This window comes from Myiozetetes cayanensis, unplaced genomic scaffold, assembly GCF_022539395.1.
Source record: "Myiozetetes cayanensis isolate MyiCay16 unplaced genomic scaffold, myiCay2020 scf10, whole genome shotgun sequence".
Taxonomy (NCBI): Eukaryota; Metazoa; Chordata; class Aves; order Passeriformes; family Tyrannidae; genus Myiozetetes; species Myiozetetes cayanensis.
In genome coordinates, this window is record NW_026086605.1 from 11197932 (window position 1) to 11210412 (window position 12481).

The following is a 12481-nucleotide window of genomic DNA, read 5'->3' on the forward strand; positions in this document are numbered from 1 at the left end:
ATCACTTACAGGCAGAAACCTGGTATTAGATTTCAAAGATAGTCTAAAGTAGAGAAGTGGCAAGATATTTTCCAGAGACTCTGAGAGGACATATCCATATACAGGAAATATATTTTCAAAAGCTATCAATGCACAAAGTGATGAAACCGAGGTTTGCCCTCTGCTTGGGTTTCTGTATTCAGAAGTAAATGAATCCTGATTTAAGTCCTTGTTCTGCACATGGTGTTTTCCATCCCTGTGTCTTCTTTCTCTCTCACCTCCCTTTGTGTCTTATGTCTCTTGTCTTTGTTTGCATTGTAATTCTTGCTTTTGTTCTCTCCCTCCCAGTGATACCTGGTCACATCAAAACAGCTTAACACCACAGGAGATGTGTAAAGGGATGCTTTCAGTGTAGGCAATCTGTTTTTCCCATCTCTGTAACAGGTAGAAATACAGACGATCCTTCTTGTAGAATATGCAACGTGACTTGCTAAATGTGTTTGATTCATTCTTCATTAAAACATGCATATGTAACAATGAGGGAATACTATGTTCTACAGGCTATACTGAAATGTTTTAAATTAATTTTACTCAACCATATTTTATTATTTTTAAAAGGTGGTGGGCTTTTTCTGTGTGTTAGCTTGGCTGGCTGAACTTTTTGTTGTTTGGTAAAGGGTTTACAACAAAAATCTTCTTACAGCATGTAAGTTAAAGTTGCAGAAATATCTCACAGGAAACAAATATTAGTCTGAAAAACACAAGTATTCTTTGTGTTTGAAACAGACTTTGAAAAGACAGACTTGAAAATATCCTTGGTCTAGTCAGGGAGCAAAAATAGGATCACTTTACTGGAGGAGATGTTAGATTCAGAACAAAAGTTGTTGGACAACGTTATTGCCTGAATGACTAAATGTATAGTACCTGTTTGAGGCATTTGTCAGACCATGAGATTTTCCAGTACACCAGAAAGAAAATGGGTTTACAAATTATTCCAACTTTTCTGTTCAGTTGTACAGTAGCCTGGCACTTAGTGTTATCTTGAAACTTGACACAATGCCCTTACTGACAAGGCAATTTAGTACTAAATCCAGCCCCACAGTGAGTGTTTCCAGCACCCAAAAAATTATTCTACAGTACCTTATGAAGGGAAGGGTCTTTGTCTTTCTCAGTGTGCTGAGCTCACCACGGATACCTCTGCTGCTCCTGCATGATAAACAACAGCATTTATTTGGGAGTAGGTCAATGCACAGAGAACATTCCAGAACCACTCAGACTCTTCTCCTCTTACCTGAAACCAGTGCACATTCCTGCAGATACTGTGTCACCAAATGTCAGCCAGTGCAGGCTAAGGCAGCACACTGTTTTCCCTATTAGTCTCTTGCTGCAGCACTTCATTATGAAGTCACTTAAAAAACTGCCCCTTATCAGACTCCTGATGGTGTGAATTCACTGCAAATGAGCAGACTTGATTAATTTAGGCCCAGAGATATTTCTTAGAGCCCTCTAGCTGTCTTCTAGAAATTGTGTCTGTATGCAGCCTGCTGCAGAACTTCTAAATACTTTATTTTTTTTTCTTTTTGTAATTTACGTTAAAAAGTTGGCATTAATTACTGCAGTATAATTAATCTAAACGAGGTAGATTACTTAAACTAGGTTCATGCTGGAACATGAATCCAAATCTGGAGGGAAGAAAGGAAACGCTGAAACTGGAAAAAAGAAATGCACCTGTAAATGTAAACATGGGAAATTTCCAGGAAACTGGTCTGTTTTCTGACTGGCACTAAACTGGCACTTAAATTGTGAGGGAGAAACCCTGTTTTTATAGACAAAGCTAACAGAGCACCTCCATTTCTGTGGCCAGAAGGGGGCAATATTAGAAGGCAGCAACATAAAAGACTGTAAAATGTGCTTGTGGCATCTGTTCCACTGAAGGACTTCAAGACTATTCTGTTTCTCTCTCCACAGATCCCATTCTCTCTTAAGAGCAAGGTCAATTTGCATCATGTGGGCGTTTCCCCTTTCTTTTCTGTCCAGGATTTTCCTTCCTCAAACAGCCCTTGCCTGCATAAGCTGTATTGTAAAGAATTCATTAGTTCCAGCTTATTCCTGTTTCACAGATATTGAAATTACCTAACCTTTCTTTATGATGCAAGTTCAGCAATGCCCTGGCTTTAGATACTTTATTGCTGTATATGATTTCTCCAGGTCCACAGTATGTTCTGCATACCTTGCCCTGAAACTCAAGGATGGTTATTCTGCCTGTCTCTTCTATCAGGAATGTTTCTTTTTCTGTTGTCTCCCTATCTCTGCTTCTGTCTGAGGCACAGGGCTCCCCACATTCTCTCTCCCATTCTGGTTTTCTCATATGAGAAGATTGGTAGCTTTACTAATTCAGCTAAGATGCTGCTTCAGTAAAATCTGTTCAATATATTCTATGTTTAACATTAAGTTTTATATGAGTAGAAGGGAGGGACATCACCAGATCCCCAGCTACAGTGTTCACCAGGCAGGACAGTTTATCTTGTAACCTCCATGATGAAAAAAAATCCATTGTGTTTTATAATGTTAAATAAGACTGTTTGAAAGCACCATAATAGGGGAAATCAAGCAAAGAGTAATGAGAGGAGGAATGAACAGCTTTACAGGGAAGCTAAAAAAAGGAAAAAAAAGAGAAGAGTTGATGAAGCAGAGATGGAAGCAAGGCTGCTCTAGGGACTAGGCATGCTGCAAGAGAAGAGGGCTGCAGTAACATGCAGACTGCTTGAAAGGGCAAAATGTTTTTCTTAAGCTAAAGTACTCTTCACCTAGAGGAAAGAGAATGAGGATATTAATCAACTATCAGTATCAGAGATTACCCTGGAAGGTAGTTTGCACATCATACATTTACAGGAAGCAGATAAGAAGATAGGCCAGAAGAAAGTAAAAATTCAACATCATTTTAGTTAACTGCACAGTCATGCCTGTCCTTAAGGTCTTAAAAAAATAACAGACTATCTGGGGGACTCACTGAATGAATCTTCAGCAATTGGCTTGAGATACCATGGAGGGCAGAGGAGATCTCACAAAATATTGATTAAAGGCAACTAAATCACTTTTTCAGAAAGAAGATTTACAACTGATCCTACTATCTTTGGTAGAATCTGGAAAATCTGAAACAGTTTTGAAACAAAATATTACACAACCTGTTTGCAGATACCTGGGAGATAATAACATAAACCCTATTGCCCTGATGATTCTATCAAAACTGGACCATATCAAACCAGTCTGATTTTCTTGTTTGTCAGGAATATTCTTGCTAGTAAAAAAGTAGCAGGCAGTATGTTTAATACTCATGGCCCTTAGTGAAGTTCCTTTTTCTGAGTCTCATATGACATTCTCATCAGAGACCTAAAGAAAGATAAGGCTAAAATTATGAAGAGACAGGTGGATAAAGAGTTAAAAAATACTTACCAGAAAGAAGTTATGACAGGTTTTCAAACAAAACAGAAAGCGAACTGTTCAGCCAGTTCCAGGTGACACTTTTCTAAATGCCTTGAACAGTGGCTATACTGAATTTTCATGGATGCCTCCAGGCTTGGGAAGACTGAAATCCAAAATTACTTCAACCACTCAGCAAGCTAAGCTGAAATTAGTATGATGAAATGCAGCAAAGTCCTCCTTGCTGCAAAAAGAGTTGTTAGCTGAGCTACTTGGCTGCTGCAGTTTTGGTTCCAAGTTGTGTACAGAGATGTGTTGCACCCACGGTCCACCCACTCATTAGCTTGGTTCTGGCCTCTGCAAAAACTTCTGACTTGGAGTATGCTCCAGGCACTAACCCTTGATGGGGGTTCTCACAGCTAAGATACATACCTCCCCCACTGCAATATCATTTTTCTCTTTGCTATCCAAACACTTTTTCTCCGTAGTTTCCCTGTCCTGTCTTGTCTTCTGGGATTTTGAGAGCTAGCATCAGTTCTTCTACATCTGAGCACTTCACTTTAATTTAATCCCATTATGAAGATGCTGCAATAGTGGACTACTTCAAGCAAACTCATTACCCTAAGATGCTGCTGCTTGAAACTGGTGCTTATGAGAGAATAAGAATGCAGAACAGGTGACTTGAGCTATAGCTTCTACCTACACTGAGGCACACTGGGATATCTCCATTTTTAAGCCAGAATTTATAAATGATGTCTAGTGAGGTGCACAAAGACAACAAATGCTAAAGTATTTAAATCAAATTGAAGCAATCAAAGTGAATAGAATTATTTCTGTATTTAAAATCTAAAGAGCCATTTTGATCCAGTATTATCTTTCTGTATTTTCCAATGAAAAGACCAAATCTTAAACTTTTTCCGTACTGTTTAATATGTCTATATTCAGCTTCAGCTGAAGTCAACAAGAATTTAGCTCTTCAAAGAATAAGTGTAGATTATATCCCTGTTAGGAAAGATTATATAAAATACACCATGGGTGTATGATGTGCTAAATATGACAGTTCAATTGCATAGCACACAAAGAGAAGAATATTTCTTTTTTTTATTACGTAAAAAGGAGAAAATTAACATCCCAGTGCCTTGCCAGCTTCCTTAGATTCCAATTAGATCTGCTATGCTAACGAGAAACTTGTGCTAAGAACGTTTCTCCTTTTTAGCATGCACAATGTGACTTCACATCAAAAAGCAGCAGGATCTGGCAGTCAGCAGCACATTCCTATGGGGAAATATCACACGTAGTTGTTTTCTAAGGTGAAACACAGGCTGGAGGACTCAATTGTCATACTGGTTGTTACCATCTATAATTACTCTTGAAGATTCATGTCCTGTAATGATCCAAGACACTCCTGTTATCTCTTTGCAAGTGATTGATCTGAAACATCTGTCATCTACATTCACATGGCTAAGAGAGCTGTTTTGCTTAAGAATGATAGGGAGAGCCAACATTGTCATTGAGTTACAGTATGTTATGCATGCATAATCAAAGGTGTCACACAACAGGCATAATCAAAAGTGTCACACAACAGTCTCCAGCTTAAGATTTAATGGCATCTAAATTGAAGCCAGTAGAATTTTTTTATGCAAGGTGGCAGTGTAAACATGTTTGTTTACAAGCCTGCTGCTCAGTAGGTCTGATGTGGCAAAGCATCAGCAGAGGATGACAAAGTGGAGCCAGTTTCTGATGCCTTCAGCCCCTGCCAAATCACTCCTGCTCTGATAGAGAAGGACAGATTCTCAACCTTTTGCTAGTTTAGATAATCTGTTAATTACTCTTTCGGTTTATTACCTCACAGAGGCCAAGCTCAAGAAATTTATTTCATGGAGAAACCTCCCATTGACCTCGAAGCGTTTGCAAGACAAGCTTTTGCACAGACCTAAAAGTCATTAACCTGTATGTATTGGATTTCTTACTTTGCCTTAATGAACAAAGCATGACAAGGTATTTGTAATGTGTAATTAGTAAAGACAAGCTGGCTTCTACAGATTAAATAATAACTGGAGGCCAGATTGTAAATAGAACTCATTAAATGTATTTGGATGTGCTTTACCTCAGGAGCTATCTCTGGTACAAATTTTGGCTTCACATTCAAAACAGACTGACACAGCTTAGGGGAAATTGGCTTTTTTTTTTTTTTTTTTTTTTTGTAATTTCCCCATTCACCTTTTCACATTATGGAAAGAACAGGAAAATCTAGAGCTGATTTTTCTGGCTCAGCTGAAAGGCTAGAACAGGGAACCTTTGCCTCACATGCAATTGACTGTCCAGTTTCCAATAGACAGGTATGAATTCAATGAGTTTTTCAGTTACACGGAGCTAGTCAGAAATTGTCAACTAGTGTGCACAGAATCAACATTATTTCTAAAAATCTATTGAGTAAAAAAGATAAAAATCTATTGATTAAAAAAGATAAAAATCTATTGATTAAAAAAAGATAAAATGAAAGAAAAAACACCTTTAGAAATGTGCATTTTTGTACATGTCGGTTAGTGTACATGTGTGCTTATGTGCGTGCATTTGAAATTTTCTTTCAGAAAGCAATGTATCTTTTAACATATCAAATAACTTTCTTTAGAATTCTACACATCTGAAGACATAGAGCAACACCAGTTTTGATCTTTGGGGTTCCTCACAGGAGCTGCAGGGAAATCCACACTTGCTTTGTCTGTCATTTACCATGAATATTGGAAGCAAAGAAATCCAGTCCATAAAAAGCTTATGTAAATAAACACTATAAGACATTTTCCATCAAAGTTAAAATATTGAGAAAACATTGGACTTTGAGGTAAGGAGCCCTTATTAATTGGCATGCCAAGGAAAGTATACATTTCATTTATATGAATCACGATATAGTGTATTAAAAAGAAAGTAAAAGAGAATGAAGTAGATTTCTGAAACACACACACACACACACACACACTTTCATCAAAATTCAAGGAGTCCTGCTGCAGTGGTGTTTCCATTTTAAGCCAGCCTTCCCCAAAGCCTCACCCGAAATGCGTGACATCCCTCCAAGTGCCCAGCTCGCCGTTCCAGATCATTAGTGCGATCCCCACTGACACACCGTATGGCAGGAGAACGGCTCCTCTCGGAGCCACGAGCAATACCAAGCTGTTAATGATGCCCTCAGCCCAAAACATGTATTTTAATGGATGCAGTGGGAACTCTCAGTTCTCAGCACGCAGACGTCACTGGCAAACACTCAAGGTTGTGTTTTGCTGCCGTACCCCAGAGAGGCACATACACATTCACACATCCATATTCAAAGCTTAACCCATGTCAAAGTGGGAGCATAACTTGTTTTATTCTGCAGACTCACAGTGGCTGCAGAAAGCCACCTGAAGAGGTCAGGGTACCTTAGGAGACAGTCTACAAATGGGTCTGATAACATGTAATGGGAAGAGTGAGAACTCTTTTTTGATGGATTATAGCTTTGATGTTTTAATATTTGATATTATTGTAAGGAAGCCTGAAATGCGAGGGGAGCCTTTTGTGAATATTTTTAGGCCACTGAATCATCTCAGTTCCCTACTGCTAGGTCAAATGGTGTGGAAGCTCTGCAGCAGCACAAGCTTCCAGCATGTTAAGCAAGAGCAATATAAGCACATCCTTTCTTCTCCCTTGCTTGCTCCCCTTTTCCTTTTCTTTTCCTCTTTTTTTCTTTTTTTGTTAAATTTCAGTTTAAATTAAGAATAGACCACAAATCAATAGCCAGCTGTTAAACACCTAACGAAGGAACACAGCCAGATTAAATGAATTATTAATGAACATATGCACAGAGAGCTGGCCTCTGCAAACCCAAGGGTCAGCTTTCCATGTTATGAAATCCCACTGTTGAGGCCAGATATTTTAAACACATATGACTTCACTGAAGCAACTAGATACACAGAAAATTTTCAAGAGTGATCATCACCTAAACGAGACAGAAAAAGAACAAGTGCAAATTCACTTTACAGTGCATTTCACCCCATAGGCAAGAAAAACATGGATTAGATAAGCAACAAAACACGCTACAAATTAAATGAACTGTAGGCTTTATAGACTTTCCTCATCTTGCCCACTTTTTCCCCACTTCTAGCAAGAGCCAGACCAGAAATAACACCATGCCCTCCCTTCCTTGCCTTTGGGGCATTTCTGGGCAAGAGCAAAGGATGTTAGGAGGGCTGAAGACAACAGCTCTGCAGTGCCAGGAGTGAGCTGCAGAACAGAGTCTGCCTGGGATTTGTCCAAAGTAACTCTCTGGACCATCAGAGAAGTGGGGAGACAATGGGTTACCTTTCTCTACCATTTTCCACACATCTTCTGTAAATATGAGGGAACAATTCCTCCTCCATAGCAGTGATCATGAACAGTTTATTGTGGAAAAGGGAACCTTGTTTTGTTTTCCCCACTTCCACAGTCTCCTGCAGCTGGGATGAACAAATATTTCTGAGGATTTAAATGATCAAAGATCTGTATCCTTTCAAAGCAAAAAAACACAAAAGCCCGGTAAAATGGATTCATCTGGTGGTATCTGAGATGTTGTGCCTTATAGCCAGAAGTTTCAGTTAAAGTCACTTGTATGAAAATAGTGCAGATAACTCTTTCCCCTTCACTGATGCTGAGATATGAGGTGTACATGAGAAGACAGAACTTCAGAGGAATCAGATTGCTTATGGGCAGTGTAGAGTACTTTTATAACAGGAGATTAGGGGACTTATCAAATGCTGAAAACAACTCAGGAAACAAAGGCAGTTAAAGGAGTTTATTCTCCAAGCAGGCAGAAGCAAAATCAAAAACAGTTTACAGAGAAGATGAGGATGTAGATGTGTCTTGTCCTCCCTGTCTGAGCTAAGCAGAAGAAAAAAGCTATTTTACTTGTATCAGACATATCTATTTTTTCAGATGTTGCTGAAATACACATCTGCTCTCTTCAATAGGAACAATATCAGCAATTGCTTGGGTTTTGAAATTTTCTTGTTTTTCATGGCATAATCACAAGGGATTGTAATGTTTTTCAGAATGTAAACCCACAGAAAACCATACTTTAGTGATATACCTTGAACAGACACAAAGACTTTGGTTTTTCATCTCTCCTTTAAGCAGCACTGTCACACTGCCTGTTTAACAGGCACAGTAGAAAACCCATGGTTAATGGCTGTACCCACACTAAACAAAACTAATAAACAAGAGAAACTTCTCTCTGGTTGTGAAATTATCATATGCAGCTTGATGAGAAAGTTTTGTTTCCAAAAACATGTGATGTTAGTAGGAAACAGTGCTTGTCTTTACAAATAAATGCTTTACCTGTTAAACAAAATACAGTGAGGAGCTTCTGGTGAGACAGTGTGCTAATAGTCATCTCAGAATTTTTGAGTTTTAATCTTTCTATCCATACCCTTCAGCCCCCAAGCCAAGCACCTCACATTTTCAACCATGTCTCTCACCTCCTCTTGGCCACTTTTCCCACACCCAGCTCTGCAGTAGTCACCACCAGGATATGCTTTGCTCTCATGGGCAAAACAAGAGGGTAAGACTTGCCCCAGGTCACTCAAAAGACCCCAGCACTGTAGAGGATTCATCATTACGGCCTCCAGATCTCTACATGACAGCTGCCAGGGCAGGGAGGGCCAGACCACAGATCCCACTTACGCATTCAGCAATAGCACTGGCACTAGGAGAAACCACACTCTGCTTTTCTTAGTAATTTCAAACACCAGGTTACTTTACAGCAGTAAAGATGCAGTTTTGTTTTGGTAACTGAGTCAGATTTATAAATAATATGGAGATAGAAGGCTTACTGGGATTTCCACATAACAGTTACAAAAATCAGTGAGAGGTTGTTTTTGTCCAGTGTACCTCATGTTAGGATCTCATTAGAAATAGGAAATAACCTTTGAAATTCTTATAAGAAGGGGGTTTAATGTGGCCCAACATCAGAGGCTGATGTGTAGACATTTGTCTGAGCATTTCCAGTATCCATTTATATTTAACAGGCAAAGGAACCACTTAAAGCACAACTCTGGAGAAAAACAAACAAACAAGCAAACCAAAAATAAATTAAAAAAGCCAAACACCAACCCCCTACAAATGTTTCTAAGAGGCCAGATAAAGCTGTGCAAGATTCCGGAGATGCTATTACTTAATTTCATTGCCTACCAGTGAGTCTGGGGAGACTAGTTCAGAGGAAGACATCTGTCCTGTGAACACACACAATTAACTGAGAGAGCTCATCCAAGACTTCCTACCAACTTATGCATTTTTTAAAAGCAGATTCTGGGATCACATCTCAGACTTTTAATTTTTAGAATTTTCAACCACTTGAACTTAAAACTAAACTATAAATCAATTCCACCCCACAAAACCATCTGTGAATGATTTAGGAACACAGTGCTTGGACTTATTCCTCAGGTCCAGTCACAGAAAGTGGGTCCAGAGAGAGTTCTGTTATTTTTTATGTTGTGACCCTCCAACAATTGTTTACTGATGTGGAAATAAACAGCTATGGATTTTACTCTTAGAGCTTTCGCTTTCATAGTGCTCTAACATTTGGTCATATTGCTCACACACAATCATGTGTTGCTTGTATTATTCACACACACCCCTAAAATCTTTTCCACAAAGGAAGGAAATTGAAATTCTAGTCTATTTAGGATTAAACTGAGTGTGGCTTCAAGTTCTACAAATCAAAGTTGTGACAGCTTGCAACTATTGTCCCATTTAATGAGTTAATGTCTGTATAGAGTTTTGATCATCTCAGACATCGTATAAATTGTGTGTATTATTATGAATTCATCTGATTTCATGAGAAGCTGTACATTTCACAGTATCTAGTTTTGATGTATCTCTAAGGATTTATCTGAATTTATAAGTTTTCCAAAGAAAGTGATCATAAAAAACTTTCCTAGCATGGATGAAATTTTCCTAGGAAAGAAACTAAGAAGAGAAAGCCAACACCAGTCAGCAGTTCTGTTCCTTTACAGAAACAGCTAATAGTACCTCTCTGAGCTGTACTGATAAAAAGATTTTCTTGCCATTACACGTGAAATATACACGCAATTTTCTTGATACGTAACTACAAGAAATTGATTATATTTACTAATGTGGAAATAACCCAAAAGTTCAAGTACATTCATTTCCAGGATGCCAGAGAGTGCCCTAAAGAAACTTCCAGATCCTGCAGCAAGCTGGTAGCTGTAACGTCAGGTTACAGGATGATGGCTGGACTGATCCTTGCAGGTGATCTTTTGATCACATGGCAACCCCAAGGGTCTCACCATCGCTCTTATTCACACTGTCCCCCAGCAGAACTGGTCACCAGATCACAGGTCAGACTGACCAGTTGTGTTTCTTGTTCCCAGAGCAACAAACTGTACTACAAAAGCACACAGTAGTTAGAGGTGAGAGTCCACTGTGCAAGGCCCAATCTGAAGTGAATGTGACTTATCAACATACTGCAAAAATAATATTCGTATCCCTAATGAAAACAGAGATTGAGCCAGCAAATGATGAAGTATGTAAGGGGAGTACTTTTGATTTAGATGATCAGTGGAGCACAGAGGGGTGAGAAAGTGATTATATTAGCATGTGAAGCCAACCAGAGTATTGTACAATGTAACTTTATTGCACAAGTTGACTGTAAGGCCCATTGTGCCTTTAGCAAAGTTAACTATATGTCCCTTTTTGTCATAGCTGAGTTCCTCCTTGGCTTGGTTACATTCTGCAAGATAGATACAAATACCCTTGAAACACAATGGTAGAGGTCGTACATAGGGGTGAGGAAGGTGATGGAGAGAGGAAGAATACGTGGGCAGGGGTCGTTCACCCCTTGTCCTGCAGTAGGGCATGCACAGACTGTTGCCATGAGGTGATGAACAGGCAGTGTTTGGCTGCCACTTAAGCACCACCTTATACTGGGTACTGGCCATATGTAGTGTAATGTAGAGCTGATAAAATGGGGTGTCAGGACGGCTGGGTTGAGCAATACTCATCCTTCCATCGAAACTGTGTCTTTTCGTAGGGATGCCCACTAAGCATGGGTACCGACCAGCTGCTGCAGGTCCTGGTAGCCGTGGCCTGTCTGTGCAGGTAAGCACAGTTTATTGATAGGAAGCAACCGAGAAAGCAAACATTTTATAGCCTTTTTTTTTGTATCCCTTTAATTCCCTTTTTACTAACTAATATTGTATCCCTTTAATTCCCTTTTAACTAGTTAATACTGTAATAGAGGCTTTTTGGAGTATTGTATGAATGCCAATAGGTAAAGTAGGGGTTTTTTGTATTCTTTTTTAGCTTTTGATTCTCTTTGCTAATAGTTTTTTATTTTTTACTCTCACCGCAACAAAAGATATTTTGTAGTGTTTGAATGACTGTTGTACTTGTCTTTATTCCAGGCATGTATCCTAACGAACTGGTACACAAAAGCACCCAGTATTTAGAGGTGAGGGTCCACTGTGCAAGTCCCAATCTGAAGTCAGTGTGACTGGGCAACATACTGCGAAAACAACATTCATATCCCTAATGAAAACAGAGATTGAGCCAGCAAATAATGCAGTATTGAGGACTACAGATTTCTTCTTGCCACACAATTCTTGTAGTTTATGCACTGCCTTGCACATAGGGGAAAATTTTTTGATACAGATATGAAATACCTTTGTATTAGACATTCCCCATGTCTTGGGGATTAGCATCTCATAATGGAGTACCCAAATTCTAAATACCAACCAAAAAAAGTATACTCAAACTACTTTTACAGCAATTTTTATGCAACCTTTCATTTTCTGCTGCTATCTGTAAATAAATAAATAAATAAATAAAATGTTGAAGGTCCTTGCTAATCTGATAGCATATTCCAGCCTTTGATCCCCATGAAGGGAAGATGATCAGAAAAACCTATCACATACGTCAAAGTCTGACACTGATCTTCTTTGCATTGGTTCCTTCATTTACAAGATTATGTTCATGTGGCAACCTTGATGGAGCAGCATTAAATGAGATAAGCCACTAGAGTCTCTTACAATGCCATGACAGTACATTTTTGTGACGA